Genomic DNA, 15,129 nt, shown 5'->3' with positions numbered 1-15,129 from the left:
CGATATCATTATCGAGCTCATATCCAAATCGAACTACGAGGCAAAGCAGAGATTATCAAAGATTCATGGACCGACCAACACTCACCCCGAATACCGAGACCCCAAGTCAGAATCGTGCTCAGACCAACACCGAGGGCTCAATCCAATACCGAGCTCGAGCCAGTATCGAGCTCGCAGACTAGGGTCGTTGCAACCGCACTATGGGAGAGAATCTTGGCGGAAATCGAGGAAAAGACAATACATCATGGGCTCTCCACTACGTATTTTTTATTGTATATAAAGTAGGATCCCTCTACTATAAGAGGGACATGGATTGTAAGCAAGCGGAGGACACTAGGACAAAAGATCACTTCTCACATTGAAAGATATCCCCTTGTGCTTGTTTTACTTTATCTTATTCATTCCTTTTACTCACTATTCTCATTCTCATAGTCAAGAATATACATATTCTATTTCTCTACACGATTTATATCAAATTGTATCGCATATCCTTAGAACCATACAGAAATCTAACGTTATCCGATTTTTTCAGTAAACAATTTGGCGCCCACCGTGGGGCTAAGGGTAACAGTGGTTGTTTGATACAAATCTGCAATACACACCAGCTTAAAACTTAAAATCAGCAATGACTTTACCTATTGACCACGAAGCCGGCCTTCAAGATGAAACCAATAACTTGGCACCCGGGGCTGGAAGGCCACTCGATGATGGAACTGAGGCTCGAATCGAAGCACCTGAAATTCGAGCCGAAGTACCATTAGATATCAATTCACAAATAGCTCTAGAGGCGAATCAACATTTCGAACCGAAAAGAAGCATTCAGGGCGGTACTCGATCCGTAGCTCGAGACACCCATAACGTAGAGGAGATCGGAGTCAGCTTACGTATGATCTTCGAGATGTTACAAGCCCAACAAATAGCGATAGATCAGTTGCAGAGCTAAAGTCAGGTACAAAGCAGGTCGGAGCCCAATCCGCTTCGAGAAATCACCCACAGAATGGAACCAGCCATAGAAAAGTCAAATGAGCAAGAATCGGGGACTACTCCCAAAATTACTAAATTGCTCGAGGAACTCACAAAACGAGTCGAAGCCAATGATAAAAAAGTGGAAACATATAATTCCAGGGTTGACCAGATCCCGGGAGCTCCACCAATGATAAAAGGGCTAGATTCGAAAAAATTCATTCAAAAGCCTTTTCCCTCGAGTGCAGCCCCAATGCAAATCCCCAAAAAATTTCGTATGCCTGAAATATCCAAATATAACGGAACGACCGACCCCAATGAGTACGTCACTTATTACACGTGTGCCATCAAAGGCAATGATTTGGAAGATGATGAGATCGAATCTATATTATTAAAAAAAAATTGGTGAAACCCTGTCAAAGGGGGCAATGATATGGTATCATAATTTACCATCTAACTCCATTGATTCTTTTGCTATGCTTGTAGATTGCTTCCTAAAAGCACATGCCGGAGCCATAAAGGCCGAAACCGGAAAGTCGGACCTGTTCAAGGTAATACAAAAGGATAACGAGATGCTAAGGGAGCTCGTAGCTCGTTTTCAAATGAAACGAATGGATCTGCCACCAGTCTCAGACGATTGGGCTGTTCAAGCTTTCACTCAAGGTCTAAACGAGCGGAGCTCGATGGCTTCACGGCGGCTGAAGCAAAATCTGATTGAGTACCCAGCTATTACTTGGACCGATGTGCACAATCGATATCAATCCAAAATAAGTATCGAAGATGACCAGTTGATTTCTAGGTTCGTTACGAAAAAGCAAATGTCGACCAGAGATCGATACCAGCCATATAGCGGAAACGATACTACTGTTGAGTATCCGAGGCCTCTTTAAAATCAACCTCGGACACTGGGGGGCTTTATCATTGAACGCATCTATGATGATTATCAAGTTCGGTGCAAAGGAAGTTACTTCGTTATTTCATGACAAACAGTGTCTCAACGGGAAACGTTGTAAGGGCCAAATGGTCAAAACGAACCATGCTTATGTAGTTGGCGCAAAACATGAACCCATGTATAATGACTTGCAAAGAAAGCTCTCTTCTTTACCGATATTCTATGTTCAAGATTTATTATGCAAACAGGATCAAGTTCGAACAAGCGCTCACTCGACCATTATGCCTACGGGATACATTGCATCGATTCCAAATCGTTCGCTCAACTGCTAAGCCTACGGGCTACTTTTATTTCGAGTTCGAGCAATCACTCACTCGACCATTAAGCCTACGAGCTACTTTGACTATTACACCTACGGGCTACATTGCATCGATTTCAAATCACTCACTCGACTACTAAGCCTACGGGCTACTTTTATTTCGAGTTCGAGCAATTACTCACTCGGCCATTAAGCCTACGGGCTACTTTGACTATTACGCATGCGGGCTACATTGCATCGAGTTTGAATCATTCACTCAATTGCTAAGCCTACGGGCTACCTTTATTTCGAGTTCCAGCAATCACTCACTCGACTATTACGCCTACGGGCTACATTACTTCGAGCAAAACTACTCATTTCTTTGAATTAAAACAAACACTTGACTATTTAAGTTGAAGGACGTTCGAGCCCGATAAAGCAAAGGGGACTACCCACAAGGCTCGAAGGCAACGGAAATTTAAATTCAAACTATCTATTTAGTTTGAAAGGCCATTTCTCTTCCAAAAGAAGAAAGATTTATATCTACAAATTTTTTGTACAGAGGTGGCTACTCTTCCAAAAAGAAGTTCTTTATAAAAAAACCGAAAGCGGTATCAAAAGAACGCAGCGATCGACCTAAGGCCCTAAATGACTCAATCTTCATTGGAGGCCGTATTCTCAGCATCGTCCTCGACTTCAGACTCCCCCGAGTCATCGGAGTCCTCCTCAGGAAAGGCCAACCTCCGGGATTCATTCTCCTCCGCCCTCGCAACTTCAATCTCGGCCCCAACATCGAAGCCCTGAGCTCTGACCTCCTCGAGAGCCTCTCTCCGAGCTTGCCACTTTGCATGTTCAACCATGCTGGCAACTTTGGCTTGGTTGACCTCGACATCGATCCTGAACTGAGCCACATTGGCATCGTCTCTTTTGTTGGCCTCGATCACTTTAGATCTGGCCACTTCGAGTTCTTTGGCCAAATCTGCTTTATCTAAAGTGGCCAAATCCAACCGATGTTGAAGCTCTTTCATCTTTTCGATCAGCCACAAAACATTTTCTTTCGCGGATCGAAGTTGGGCATCGGACAGCTCCAACTAAGCTTCGACGACTTCCTTTTTAGAGGCAAGGTTATCCATACACCTTTTAAATTCATCTGCATCGGCCAGTAGCACATCTACCTGTGAGTTAAGCAGTCCAATCTGCTCAATCCTCTGCCGAACCTACAGAATCGGATCGGTAGTGGTTATCTCTTTTTCATCTTCACTATCATGGAACATTCGGAATACCTGCTCAGCCATTTCCTCGTGCTCTCCCCGAGCCGCTGTCAAATCTGCTCGAAGTTTTTCACTAAGAAGCTTGTACGAGTCACTCTTCTCAGTGAGGCTCTGAACCTCGGCATCATGCTCCTCCCTGATTCGAAAAAATGCCTCGTGATTCAACACCGAATACTGTAAACAAAAGGGGAAACATTAGAATTACCTGTAACTCTGTGTAAAAAAAAATGGCAAAAACGCCATCAGAGTTACCTCATTCAAAGCATGTTGGGCCTCGTTGAAGAGACAGGCAGGCCCCACCGCATTCATCACTGATTGATCTTCTTCGGTCACCAAAGACCGAAGGTAACTGGCAATCCCCACAGGGGAAGAAACAATTCGGGTATCCGCAGGTACGGAGAGCACTATCTTCCGCCTTCGGTCGGGATCGATGAAAACGTCAGTATATATCTAATCGAGCTGTTGGGAAATCATATCGTTTCTCGCCACATCCTTTTTCGAGAAATGAGGGGACTATCTGTGTACGGCCAAAATCGATTTGAGTCAGTCGTACGGACTGGTCGAGATGATAATGTTTCGATCAAAATATATCTGCATGACAAGCTCGGTCAAGGTCCGAAGTAGGGGCGGCGAGCTTCGAGCTCTAAGACCGATCAATGACAAGCTCGATATCATTATCGAGCTCATATCCAAATCGAACTACGAGGCAAAGAGGAGATTATCGAAGATACATGGACCGACCAACACTCACCTCGAATACCGAGACCCCAAGTCAGAATCGAACTCGGACCAAGACCGAGAGCTCGATCCAATACCGAGCTCGAGCCAGTATCTATATTTATGTAGCCCATAATATCGACTTATTTTATTTTATTTTATATTTCAAGAATTACATTATAAAACGAGTTGTTCCATTTGATTATGTGTTGTGGTGATTGGATCACGGCAAACATTGATTGAAGTCCAACTCGAGATCTAATAACGAATGCATGCACTGCTCCAAAACGTTGATTATGAATTTTAAGACTTGCATGAAGCTTCTTTTTTTCCCCCTCTCTATTGATCTTCTTTCCTTGAAGCAAACCAAATTAAAGACGATGTGTCAACAGCGTTTCGTGTTATGCTTTTTGGTATCATACTATTTAAAGGTTTTTGTTTTTAATTCTATATTTTAGCATGTGATTTTTTTACCATTATTTAAAATTTTACCTAAAGCAAAGAATAATAGATAAAATTTATAACGCAAACAAAGTTCTGGCATGAATTGGTGTTCTAGAAGGAATCGAATATGCCCAGATATTAAGATAGTCTAGCTTAAATTCGTTTGCTGAAAAAAAATAAGAATCACAAAAGGAATAGAAGAAGAATTTATAAAGTCGAAGAGATCCTACCTCACATGAAATTAAAGATAGATAACTGAGAAACCAGGGAGAAGAAACCGGTGGAAAAGATATTTTTAATACATAGGCTTATTTTCCAACTTTATTTATATGCATAACCAATTAAAAATGAGAATTTTTAGTTAATCCCTTGGAGTATGGTGCATTTGAAAAATGAGATATAGACAAAGAAATCGGCTTGCTAACGATTTATCTTCTTATATTGTCATAAATATGAACTTATTGTCCATCTCAATGGAAAATAAAGTAAGCCAACGTTTATAGTATTGTCATTGTTCTTTTTCAAGGATAATTTTAATAAAAGAATTATAATTTACTCGTAAAGCAGAAACTAGGAAACTTTCAGTAAGGGAAAGTCATGAAATTATTCTATGCAATATGCCTTTTTTCCACGGTTCTGCTGATTGGGGCATGGAATGCATCACTCATTAAATTTTATTATAATATTATTTGATAACCAAAAACAAAAAAAGAGAATCTACATTTTTGAAAGGAAAAAAAAATACTACTATTTATTGGAACTTTGGCATATGAAGGAAAACTTGAGGGAAATTTAATAGTATGTACGAGAAAAAAGATGCTATAAAAGATATAGTTTGGTGAAAGGCTAAAACATTGAATATGGAGATATCATCAATTCTTTAAAGTTTGATTGAGAGATAGTGACAAGCTCAAATAAAAATCAAAGTTAGAGCCCTTTTGTGAATGGTGATAAAAGTTCATTAATCACAATGAATAAAAGGAACAAGCTCTATATAATTATTAAGCAAGGCAAATAAGTAAAATTATCTTATATTAATTAAACTAATATTTAGATTAGCTTATAATGAACTTTGAATTCAACTAGAGTTGCGGTCACTTAGTAAATCTAGCTATGGACTAAAGCTGTTGGCATTCAAATTGATTATAGTATTCTTGTGAGATGCAAAGAAAGAAGCTATGAGTAGATCAAAATCGGGGTTAAACATATCTAGTTGGGAGGATTTTTTCCTTTATTGGTCTAGCTAATTATGACAAATATTTATCATTTTCAAGAACTTATATTTTTTTTAATTTATTAATATTTAAGACTTTAAGAATTCATTAAGATTTTTCTTTAAATTAGTATATCTATGAACGTGCGTTGCACGTTAATAATAACATATAATGGTTTAATCAAGTAATTATATGAAGGCACAACAAATATAATGTATAAAATACAAAATTGTTTAAATACTGAAAATTTATCATTACATTAACATAATATGCGAATTCAAAATGATTGGATAACATATGAACATGCAAAACTGATCAATTTAGTCATGTTAGATAATATTATTATATACTTATAATTTAGAAATATACAATGCGATGATATCTAACCTAATATATTTTTTATAGACAATTTTTTGTCTATATTCCCTTCTAATGCGTTGGTTGCTCTGTCATGATCAGAACACTTATTGTCGATGGTTAAATGCCTCTTGAAAGTGTAACATATAGTTGTATGTGCGAGAAAGCATATTGTGGCAAATACTATCCAACATTAGAGATTGTTTGTTTTTTGTATTATTTATTGTTTTGCAAAATACAAGCGTACAGAAAATTATTTTTGAACAAATTTAAAAGGATATTCTTCATTTTTGTAAGAGTAAAAGTTGAATTATAGGGATAAATACATACTTGAAAACACACTGACCCATCAAGATTTCTATATGTATGCCGTTGTCAAAAACCTCTACATAGCATTCTTGTACCATTACATAAGCCATTAAAAGATATAAGTTTCTCAATAGCATGAAGAACATATTTTTCTTCAAAACTAACTTATATAAAATGGAAGATCAATCTTAACTTTGTCCATTATATACATACACGACACTAACATACATGAGAAACAATAAATTTTACATTGTACCTGTGTGGTGGAATTCTATTTGATGCTAAATTATCAAATATTCTTCCTCGTAATAGTTGTTAGTATCATCATCTGATGAGTCGAAACTGGAAAGTAGTTTGGTTTAATCAATTAACTTGGCAATCAACATTATGCAGTTGATCTGTAACGATCTGGTCGGTCGTTTCGAGAGTTATAGCCCCATTTTTCTTATTTCTGCTTCCTTTTGTGTTTTTCAGTTATATTATGATGTATCGGGTTAGTTGGTTCGAGCCCGGAGTGGATTGAGACACTTAGTCTCTAAAGTAGAAGCTTAAGTTAAAAAAGTCAACCGAACATTGACTTATGTGTAAACGACCTCAGATTTGAATTTTTATGGTTTCGTTAGCTCTGTTAGGTAATATTGGACTTAGGAGCGCGTTCGGAATGTGATTTGGAGATCCGTGGTAGAATTAGGCTTGAATTGGCAAAAGCTAAAATTTTGGCGATTTTGGCCGGAAGTAGAAATTTTGATATCGGGGTCAGATTAGATTTTTGGAAGTTGGAATAGGTTCTTGGTGTCATTTCTGACCTGTGTGCAAAATTTGAAGTCATTCGAACGTGATTTGGTAGGTTTCGGCACCGTTGGTGGAATTCGGAAGTTTAGAAGTTCTTAGGCTTGAATCCGAGGTAATATGGTGTTTTGATGTTGTTTTGAGTGATTCGAAGGTTCGACTAAGTTCATATAATGTTTTAGGATTGGTTGGTATATTTGGTTGAGGTCCCGGGGGCCTCGGGCGTGTTTCGGATGCTCAATGGGTCATTTTTGGACTTAAGGAGTTGGCAGATTTTCTGGTGTTATTGTAGACATTTTTCTTCATCGCATTCGCGAGGGAGATCTCGCGATCGCGTAGATCATCTAAGGGGTTAGCTAAAACTGCTCTTCGCGTTCGTGAAGATGAAGACGCAATCATGTAAGGTTATCAGGCAGCGCACCGCGAACGCGTGGGCTAGGCCGCATTTGCGAAGAAAAAGTGAGGCTGCAGTGGAGTTTGAGTGTTACTCTTCGCGGTCGCGTGAGGACAATTATGATCGCGTAGGTGTGAGAATCTAGTGCATCGCGTTCGCGTGAGATGTTACGTGTTCGTGTAGAGTAAATTTCGGAGGGAGCGAAATTGTTCTTCGCGATTGCGAGGATTTTTCCGCAATCGAGATTAAGGAAATCTGGGCAGCTATGTTAAGTTCCAAAATCGAGGGTTTGAACTCATTTTTCATATTTTGAGTTAGAGAACACGGATTTAGACAATTTTTGAAGGGATTTTCAGGGAGTTGATTGGGGTAAGTTTTTCTCACTTGATTTTGGTTAAATTCCATGATTATATCTTGATTTTTATCATCTAAATTTTGATTTGGGGTGAAAACAAATTGGAAAAAAGTGGAAGAGTTCTTGAGATGGAATTTTGAGGTTTTTGAAGCGGATTTTATTGTCGAATTTTGGTAAATTTGGTATGACTAGGCTCGTGAGTGAATGGGCTTTCGCGTTTGTGACTTTTGTCGGATTTCGAGATGTGGGCTCAGGGGCTGGGTTTGAGCCAATTTCAAGTTTTGAGTCTAATTTGGTATTTTTCATGTGGAATTGATTCTTTTTGCCTATATTGATTGTATTGTATTGCTTGTGGCTAGATTCGGGACGTTTGGAGGTCGATTCGAGGGGCAAGGGCATTGCGAAGTAGAGATTTGCTCAGATTGAGGTATGTAACGATGGTAAATCTAGTCCTGAGGGTATGAAACCTCGGATTTCGTATCATTTTACTATTTTGAGGTGACACACATGCTAGGTGACGGTCGTGTGGGAGTGCACCGTTGGGTATTGTGACGTGGTCTGTCCCGTAGCAACTGTAAAGTTGCATATTTTATTGAAACTATATGATACTTATATGTTTTAGAAGAGTTTCTATAAATTGGGTTGAATGCCATGTTTGGGCCTTGTGCCAGTGCTGTTTGGACCCTTAAGGGCTTTTTCTTACTATCATCTCACTGTTTTCGATTGATAATCTATACTCAGTCATGGTTATACCTGTTTACTGCATAACTCGGTTTTTATTACTCCGTTTTGATGCATATAAATGTTGTTTTGGGTTGAATAGCCTGTTTTACTGAGAGCCCGAGTGGCTTGAGAGGTTTATGGTTGAGTGAGGCCGAGGGCCTGATTTGTGAGTATATTTATGGGATTGGTTTGCATGCCACGGCATGTTTCATATAGGTCAAGGGCTTGATTGATTTATGCCATGATTTGGGTTGATATAGCGCTTGGGCTGAAGGAGCCCCTCCAGAGTCTGTACACACACCCAGTGAGCGCAGGTACCTACTGAGTGCGAGTGCCGAGTGCCGAGTGACTGGGAGGCACGAGTGATGGTGAGGTTTGCCCGAGGGGTTGTATATGAATGATTGTAAGGTCTGCCCGAGGGGTTGTATATTAGTGATGTTGCCCGAGGGGCTGATTATGATCTCATTATTTTTGCTCACTTTTGCATTGAGCCTTTGTTTGATAACTGTTGAAAGATGTCTTTAAATGATTTTACTGGAACTGGATTTAAAAGAGCTGATGTGATTCAAACTCTGGTTTAAAAAGGCATGCGGTATTTTATAGAATTTTTATGATATGAACTTTACTTGCATTATTGTTCGTCACTACTTCTCAATCTTTATTTACTGTTGTTACTTACTGAGTTGGCGTACTCACGTTACTCCCTGCACCTTGTGTGCAGATTCAGGCGTATTTGGACATGGTAGCGGTTGTTGACTAATCTGGTTGCAGATTTTCTCGGGGATAGCAAGGTAGTTGTCTTGCAATCGCAGCCCTGCTCTTCTCCCTCTTATCTTTCTTTAGTTGTATTTAGCTATGTTTCAGACTGTGTTAGCCTCGATATTGTCAGACAAATTGTAGTAGATGCTTATGACTAGTGACACCCCGATGTCGGGCTTTTCTTTTCCGCACTTTTGTTTTGATTCGAACTCCTTTAAGAAGGTTTTTATGTTAAATAGCCTTGAAATTATCTTCGAAATAAAAATATCTATTTGTTTTGAAAATGATCCGGCTTGCCTAGTTCCACGATAGGCGCCATCACGACAGGTTTGAGTTTAGGGTCGTGATAAGTTGGTATCAGAGCTCTAGGTTACATAGGTTTCACGAGTCATGAACAGGTTTAGTAGAGTCTTGTTGATCGGTACAGAGACGTCTGTACTTATCTTCGAGAGGCTACAAAACCTTTAGGAAAAATTCCACATTCTTGAATTCTTGTCATGTGAATCTGTTGACTCTGATAACTAAACATTTGTTGTTTCATTCTCTCAATGATGGAGAGGACTGGTACTACCAGACAAGGTGGGCATCCACCAGTACCACCAGCCAGGGCCGCGAGAGGCCGAGGTCACGGTAGAGGCCAGGGTAGGGGCAGAGGTGCAGCCCGCACAGCAACTGGGGCCATAACTGCAGATCCACCAGTTGTCCCAGATCAGGACCAGGTTCCGGTTGTTGATGCACCAGCTCAGGCACCACTTGTGCCTGTTGTGATTCTAGGCCTCCAGGAGGCCCTAGCTCTGATTTTGTCAACGTGTACCAGTCTTGCTCAGGCGGTCTCTGTTCCGACCACAGTAGACACTTCTCAGGACGGGGGAGGTGCTCAGACTCCCGCTGCCCGCACACTAGAGCAGGTGGTACAGGGATTCCAGACACCGGAGGCACCACCATCCCAGCCGGTTGCAGTTGCTCAGGACTATTTTGTTCCTACCATGCCTGAGGATGATCAGCGTAGGTTAGAGAAGTTTGGGAGACTCCAGCCTCCACCTTTCAGTGGCACAGAGAGAGAGAATGCCCAGGACTTCTTGGACAGATGTCAGAGGATATTCCGAACAGCTGGTATTCTAGAGACTTATGGGGTATCCTTCACTACTTTTCAGTTTTCCGAGGCTGCACTCAGATGGTGGGAGACTTATGAGAGGCGTAGGCATGTTGGCGCAGCACCCCTTCTTGGCAGCAGTTCTCCGTGGTGTTTTTGGAGAAGTTCGTGCCTCAGTCCCGCAAAGAGGAGCCAAGCACACAGTTTGAGCAGCTTCGCCAAGGTGATATGACTGTGACGCAGTATGAGATATGATTCTCGTAATTGGCCCGTCATGCTATCTGGTTGGTTCCGACAGACAGGGAAAGGATCATAAGGTTTATTCATGGTCTCACTTTTTAGCTACAGTTGCCCATGACCAGGGAGAGGGTGTCGGGTGCTATGTTTGATGAGGTTGTCGACATTGCTCGGCAGATTGAGATGGTTTGCGGTCAGGAGAGGGTTGATAGGGAGGCCAATAGGCATCGTGGTCAGGGTGGATTTAGCGGTGCTCTGTTTGGGGATCAGTTCCAGCACGTTAGAGGTCGTCATTTCACACAGGCTCAGACTGCTCGGCTAGTTCACCAAGGTGCATCATCTGGCCATGGTTCTCACAGTTATCAGCAGGGTCGTTCATCTCTTAGTGCCCTTCCAGCGCAGAGTTCTTCACATGCTCCATCGGGTCAGAGTTCGTCTATGCCGGGTCCTCCTGCTAGTTATCCCGGTGCTTGAAGCTCCCTTTAGTCCTCGCCACCAGCACCAGGGAGTTGTTTAGAGTGTGGGGAGTTTGGGCATATGTAGAGGCAGCGTCCTCGTTGTCATAGAGGTCTATCTCAACAGAGGATCAGTCTTCGACTTCAGCACCAGTTACTTCACCACCCGCCCAGTCAGCTAGGGGTGCAGGTTAGTCAGCTAGGGGTCGCCTTAGAGGGGGAAGCAGATCAGGGGGTGGCCAGGCCCATTTAGGATATGGAGTCACAACTCACTAGCTACTATGATTTACTACAAACAGAATCTGAAAGGAAATACATTGTTCTGAAGAAAAAGAAACAGTAAACTAGTAAGACTAGGGAGAGACTCCAAGGTCTACGGACGCCAGCAGATCTACCTTGGGTCTCCTATCAATCAATCCAGCCGCTAACCTCACGATCAGCTTGGGCTGGTACCAAAATCTGCACAAGAAGTGCATAGTGCAGTATCAGTACAATCGACCCTATGTACTGGTAACTATCGAGCCTAACCTCGACAAAGTAGTGACGAGGCTATGACAAAACATCTACATAATAAACTTGTGCAATTTAAGGAGGGGGACATGTTGAGGCGATTACAAGATAGAGAATCACAACAGTAATGAGAACTTGATCAACCAATATACCTTGAACCAATAAGAACAAGTAAACACAGCAAAGGAATATGCATGGCATCACCCTTTCGTGCTTTTACTCGTAACCTCACCATATGAATCAATAGAAACGGGATGGCATCACCCTTCGTGCATTAACTCTCTCATAACATGGCACAACATCACCCTTTGTACTTTTAACACTCACAATATGGAACGACAATCACCCTTCATGCATTAACACTCACAATATAGCACGGCATTACCCTTCGTGCATTAACACTCACAATATGGCACGGCATCACCCTTCATGCATTAACACTCTCCCTTACCATAAAGCAATGAACAATTAACAATTATCAATATTTGGTTCCACAATATCAACCTCAACTACGAAATCAATACTCAATTATCACCAAAAGATCCCTAAACATGATAAGAACGATCAATTGAACAATACTAGTCTAAACATGGATAACATGAACAAAGGAAGCAATAATTGCAAGAAACCAAGTCCCACCCGCATGCTTTAACCCGACAACAATGCATAAGTACTTGTCACCTCACATATACGTTGTACCCAACGTTTAAACATGTAGCAAATAGACAAACAAGTCATATTCCCTCAAGTCAAGGTTAACCACAATACTTACCTCACTCCAACGACCAAACTTAAAGCTCAACCACGGCTTTTCCTTTCACACAAGCCTTCAAACTAATAGAATTTAGCAAATTATCAACCAAACGATTCAATTTAAGCCTTAGGAACTACCCATGATTGTAAAGAATTAAATTTAGGTCATTATTAAAAAAGTCAACAAAAGTCAACACCGAGCTTTCTTGGTCCAAGCCCGAAACTCGGACCAAAACCCGATTACCCATTCACCCCTGAGCCCGAATATGTAATTTGTTTTGGAATCCAACCTCAATTTGAGGTCTAAATCCCTATTTTTCAAAAATTCTTAATTTTACCAACCCCTCCCCAAAACCCCCCAATTTCCACCATGAAAACTCTAGATTTTAGGTTGAAATCTTAGGAAAGGTAGTGAAATATTGAAAGAAACTAGTTTAGAATCACTTACCAATGATTTGGGGAAGAACAGTTCTTTGAAAAATCGCCTCTAGGTTTCTTGAGTTAGAAAATTTGAAGAATGAACCAAAAATCCTGTCTAAGTCATTTTTGATCAGTTGCAGGTGTCGCATTTGCAACCCGGGGTTCTTCTCATTTGCAAATATCATCACACCCTTGCTTTCTTCTTAAATGTGAAGAATAGTTCGCAAATGCGAACTCTGACTCATCCGCAAATGCGATCAATTGATTGCATTTGCGATCACTGCCTACCCAGCCTCACTTCGCAAATGTGAAGTTTTGTTCACAAATGCGAACTCTGGCCTCCCCAACTACTCTTCACAAATGTGATGAGTAGATCGCAAATACGAACCCAGTAGTGGTCACAAATGCGATGCTTGACCTCGCAAATGCGAGGTCTGAGGCCTGCAACAAAATCTGAAGCACACCAGTAATGTTTTAAGTCTAATTTTCAGTCCATGAGGCCCTAGCTCAATTTTTGTCAGCGTGTACCAGTCTTGCTCAGGCGGTCTCTTTTTCGGCCGCAGCAGCCACTTCTTAGGACGGGGGAGGTGCTCAGACTCCCGCTGCCCACACACTAGAGCGGGTGGTACAAGGATTCCAGACACCGGAGGCACCATCATCCCAGCTAGTTATAGCTGCTCAGGACTATGTTGTTCCTGCCATGCCTGAGGATGATCAGCGTAGGTTGGAGAGGTTTTGGAGACTCCAACCTCCACCTTTCAGTGGCACAGAGAGAGAGGATGCCCAGGACTTCTTGGACAGATGTCAGAGGATACTCCGTACAGCTGGTATTCTGGAGACTTGTGGGTCTCCTTCACTACATTTTAGTTTTCCGGGGCTGTACTCAGATGGTGGGAGACTTACGAGAGGCGTATGCCTGTTGGCACAGCACCCCTTACTTGGCAGCAATTCTCAGTGGTCTTTTTGGAGAAGTTCGTTCCTCAGTCCCGCAAAGAGGATTTTCGCAGACGGTTTGAGTAGCTTCTCCAAAGTGATATGACTGTGACGCAGTATGAGATGCGATTCTCGGAGTTGGCCCGTCATGATATCTGGTTGGTTCCCACAGATAGGGAGAGGATCATGAGGTTTATTGTTGGTCTCACTTTTTAAATACAGTTGCTCATGACCAGGGAAAGGGTGTCGGGTGCTACTTTGGATGAGGTTATTGACATTGCTTGGCAGATTGAGATGGTTTGTGGTCAGGAGAGGGTTGATAGGGAGTCCAAAAGGCCTCGTGGTCAGGGTGGATTCAGCGGTGCTCCATTTGGGGGTCAGTTCCAGCACAGGAGAGGTCGTCATTTCAGACAGGCTCAGACGGCTCGCCCAGTTCACTGCGGTGCATCATCTGGCCATGCTTCTCCTAGTTATCAGCAGGGACGTTCATCTCTTGGTGCCTTTCCAGTGCGGAGTTCTTCACGTGCTCCATCGGGTCAGAGTTCGTCTATGCCGGGTCCTCCTGCTAGTTATCCCGGTGCTCGAGGCTCCCTTCAGTCCCCGCCACCAGCACCAGGAAGTTGTTTTAAGTGTGGGGAGTTTGGGCATATGTGGAGGCAGTGTCCTCGTCGTCATGGAGGTCTATCTCAACAGAGGAGTCAGCCTTCAACTTCAGCACCAGTTTCTTCACCACCCGCCCAGTCAGCTAGGGGTAGAGGTCAGTCAACTAGGGGTCACCCTAGAGAGGGAGGTAGATCAGGGGGTGGTTAGGCCCGTTTCTATGCTTTCCCTGCCAGACTAGATGCTATTACTTCAGATGCCGTGATTACAGGTATTGTTTCTGTTTGTCACAGATATGCCTCCGTATTATTTGACCATGGTTCCACATATTCATATGTTTTCTCATATTTTTCTCATTTTCTGGATATGCCCCATGAGTCTTTAGTTCCATCTGTGCATGTATCTACTCCTGTGGGTGATACTATTGTTGTGGACCGCATATATCGGTCATGTGTGGTGACTATTGGGGGTTTGGAGACCCAAGCGGACCTTTTGCATCTCAGTATGATTGACTTCGATGTTATATTGGGTATGGATTAGTTATCACCATGCTATGCTGTTCTAGATTGTCACGCTAAGACCGTGACATTGACTATTCCGGGATTTTTGAGTGTTGAGTTGAGATGTTTAGTAGATTGTGTAC

The sequence above is a fragment of the Nicotiana tomentosiformis genome, chromosome 10 (genome assembly GCF_000390325.3).
Source record: "Nicotiana tomentosiformis chromosome 10, ASM39032v3, whole genome shotgun sequence".
Lineage (NCBI taxonomy): Eukaryota > Viridiplantae > Streptophyta > Magnoliopsida > Solanales > Solanaceae > Nicotiana > Nicotiana tomentosiformis.
The sequence above is the reverse complement of the archived record's forward strand: the minus strand, read 5'-3'. Positions refer to the sequence as shown.